Source organism: Rhincodon typus, unplaced genomic scaffold (assembly GCF_021869965.1).
Source record: "Rhincodon typus isolate 14 unplaced genomic scaffold, sRhiTyp1.1 hic_rhity00000062, whole genome shotgun sequence".
In the NCBI taxonomy this organism is placed as follows: domain Eukaryota; kingdom Metazoa; phylum Chordata; class Chondrichthyes; order Orectolobiformes; family Rhincodontidae; genus Rhincodon; species Rhincodon typus.
Window position 1 is genome coordinate 169,598 of NW_025965700.1, and position 4,162 is coordinate 173,759.

The window sequence follows — 4,162 nt, forward strand, 5'->3', positions numbered from 1 at the left end:
GTGTGTGTGTGTGTGTGTGTGTGTGTGTGTGTGTGTGTGTGTGTGTGATGGGCTGGTGGTGAGTTACTGAAGGGGCTGTTGCTGAGCTTTTAGGAGCAGCGAAGGGGTTACACTGCAGAAGTGGTGGAGGAAACAAACATGGACCACAGGCCTTGTAACCATTAACACTTGTAACGTCAGCAGAGCCTGTTTTCAAGAATTAAGAGCCACCCCCCGACCTCTCCCCTCCAAGTTCCTTGTGTTGGCTGAGGATTTCCGAACGCTGTTCAGCCAGCCATTGAGTGCAGTCGTGATTGCAATGTCATAAATTGAACAGCAAGATCCCACAGTGTGAGAGTGATGCAGATCACGGTGTTCTAGTGACGTCAAGGGGAGGCAATGGCCTGGTGATATTATCGCTGGACTGTTAACCCAGAGACCCAGATAACGTTCTGGGTTCGAATCCCGCCACGGCAGATGGTGGAATTTGAGTTCAATAAAAAAAATCTGGAATTAAGAGTCTAATGATGACCGGGAATCCATTATCAATTGTCGGAAAAACCCATCTGGTTCCCTAATATCCTTTAGGGAAGGAAACTGCCATCCTTACCTGGTCTGGGCCTACACGTGACTCCAGACCCACAGCAATGTGGTTGACGCTTAACTGCCCTCTGGGCAATTAGGGATGGGGCAATAAATGCTGCCTGGCCAACAACGCCCTCATCCCGTGAATGAATAAAAAAGAAACTGAGGGATAAATACAGGGGACAGTGTCTTTACCCGGCTTCCCATCCCCTTTCCCCCTCACCAACCCTTTGCTTTTCTTCCAATCCCAAGGGAATTTTTAGCCTCAGGACCTTTGACATCCTCGGGGGCCCTTTCGCTCATTTGAGGGTTTGAGCTCCAAGGGGGAGAGAGAGAGAGAGAGGGTCGGCGAGCCCTGTGTTGATTGGCTGAGAGTGGGCTTGCCGTGGAGATGCCGAAGGGTCCCACGCCCTCCCCCAAGTTCCCGGATCAGGGGGAGAAGGATGGGGGTGGGGTGGGGTGCGGAGGCTCGGAGGACGGATCACTGCGTCCCAGCGGGACCCCAGCCAGCGAGACAGGTTATCTCGATGGCTCTCGGGATTGTTTGCCGAGCGCTATTCCGACCGGCTTTCCCGCCGAGGCCGGGCCGACAAGCCTCAGTAAAGTGCGTCTCTCCATCCGCCAGAGCCTGAGCTCCCCACACCCCCCAACCCCCACCGTAGTGAGTGACACGCCCTGGAGGAGGGGGAGGGGTTGGGGCACACGTTTCGAGCGCCTCAGATGAGGCCCGGATGGCTGGCGCAGACGGTGCTCGCTTGGGGACCACGCGGGTAGATTTGCATAGGCCCCCACCCCCCTGAGGAAGCCGCGCGACTCTTTGACCCCCGAGGATGTCAAAGGTCCTGAGGCTAAAAATTCCCTTGGGATTGGAAGAAGAGCAAACGGTTGGGTTGGGGGGGACAGGGGATGGGAAGCCGGGTAAAGACACTGTCCCATGTATTTATCCCTCAGCTTTTTTCTTTATCCATTCTCGGGATGAGGGCGTCGCTGGCCAGGCAGCATTTATTGGGTGCTCGCTCCTGACCTACGACCCCCCAGGTCTGTGACCCCTCCCCACTATCCCGGCCATGGCTGAAACGGACCCTTTGGCCCATAATGCCGACCCTAATCCTAAATTAATCCAGTCCCATTTGCCAGCATTTGGCCCCTATCCCTCTAAACGCTTCCTATCCATGTCCCGATCCAGATGCCCTTTAAATGTTGTCATTGTACCAGCCTCCACCCACTTCCTCTGGCAGCTCGTTCCATACACACACCACCCTCTGCGTGAAAAAGTTGCCCCTCAGGTCCCTTTCCCCTGTCGCTGTAATCCCTCTGGTTTTGGACTCCCCCACCACCCCAGGGAAAAAGTCCTTGGCTACTTTCCCTATCCATGCCCCTCATGGTGGGTCTTGTAACGGGCATGGGGGGCTTGAGTTCTCGGGTCCAAAGCTGTGAGACACACTAAGAGGACATTGTCTTAAACTCGCCCTTTTATTGAAGTTTCTTTTCTTGTTATATTATTGTGAAAGGGCTGTGATGCTGAACTTTTTATTTCTCTACTTTTCGAGTTTTTTTCCCTTAAGAGTTTATACTCGGGCATCTTTATCGGAGGGTCAGCACTCAGGGAGCGGGCGCTGTCGGAGGGTCACGCTGAGGGAGCGGACACTGTCAGAGATGCTGTCATTGAGGTTAAGATATTAAACCAAAAGAACCCATTGGAAGGCAAGCTGGTGTGTTGCTCGGGTGGAGGGGTGAGAATGTCCAATTTGTCACTGAATAAACATTAAAATCATGGAGTCATAGAGTGATGCAGCACGGAAACAGACCCTTTGGTCCAACCAGTCCATGCTGAATATAATCCTAAACTAAACTAGTCCCACCTGCCTGCTCCTGGCCCATATCCCTCCAAACCTTTCCTATTCATTTATCTATCCAAATATCTTTTAAATGTTTTAATTGTATCTGTATCCACCATTTTATCAGTTAGTTCATTCCACACGTAATCATCCTCTGTGCAAAAAATTTACCTCATGTCTTTTTTAAACATCTCTCTTCTCACCTTAAAAACGTGCCCCCTAGTCTTGAAATTCCCCATCTTAGGGAAAAATCATCAACTTTATCAATACCTCTCATTGTTTTATAAACTTCTAACAGGTCACCTCTCAACCACCGACGCTCCAGTGAAAAAAGTCCAAGTCTATCCAGCCTTTCCTTATAAGTCAAACCTTCCATACCCGATAACATCCTGGTAAATCTCTTCTGAACCCTCTCCAGCTTGCTAATACCCTTCCTATAACAGGGTGACCAGAACTGGACACAGTGCTCCAGAAGAGGCCTTAGTAATGTCCTGTACAACCTGAACATGACGTCCCCAACTCCTACACTCAAAGGACTGAGTAATGAAGGCAAGTGTGCCAAACACCTTTTTAACCACCCTGTCTATATGTGACACAAACTTTAAGAATTATGTACCTGAACCCCTAGGTCCCTCTGTTCTACAGCACTACCCAGGGCCCTACCACTAATTGTATAAGCCCTACCCTTGTTTGTTGTGCCAAAATGCAATACCTCACGTTTATCCAGATTGAACTCCATCTGAGATAACAAGGTGTAGAGCTGGATGGACACAGCAGGCCAAGCAGCATCAGAGGAGCAGGAAGGCTGACGTTTCGGGTCTAGACCCTTCTTCAGAAATGGGGGAGGGGAAGGGGATTCTGAAATAAATAGGGAGAAAGGGGGAGGCGGATGGAAGATGGATAAAGGAGCAGATAGGTGAAGAGAAGACAGATAGGTCAAAGAGGCGGGGATGGAGCCAGTAAAGGTGAGTGTAGGTGGGGAGTTAGGGAGCGGATAGGTCAGTCCAGGGAGGATGGACAGGTCAAGGGGGCGGGATGAGGCTGGTAGGTAGGAGATGAGGGTGCGGCTTGAGGTGGGAGGAGGGGATAGGTGGGAGGAAGAACAGGTTAGGGAGGCGGGAACAAGCTTGGCTGGTTTTGGGATGCGGTAGGGGGAGGGGAGATTTTGAAGCTTGTTAAGTCCACATTGATACCATTGGGCTGCAGGGTTCCCAAGCAAAATATGAGATGCCGTTCCTGCAACCTTCGAGTGGCATCGTTGTGGCACTGCAGGAGGCCCAGGATGGACATGTCGTCTGAGGAATGGGAGGAGGAGTTGAAATGGTTTGCGACTGGGAGGTGCAGTTGTTTGTCGCTAACTGAGTGTAGGTGTTCCACAAAGCAGTCCCCAAGCCTCCGCTTGGTTTCCCCGATGTAGAGGAAGCCACACCGGGTACAGCGGATGCAGTATACCACATTGGCAGATGTGCAAGTGAACATCTGCTTGATGTGGAAGGTCTTCTTGGGGCCTGGGATGGGGGTGAGGGGGGAGGTGCAGGGGCAGGTGTAGCCCTTCCTGCGGTTGCAGGGAAAAGTGCCGGGTGTGGTGGGGCTGGAGCGGAGTGTGGAGCAGACGAGGGAGTCACGGAGAGTGTGGTCCCTCCGGAAAGCAGATAAGGGTAGGGAGGGAAAAATGTCTTTGGTGGTGGGGTTAGATTGCAGAGGGCGGAAGTGTCGGAGGATGATGCGTTGGATTCGAAGGTTAGTGGGGTAGTACGTGA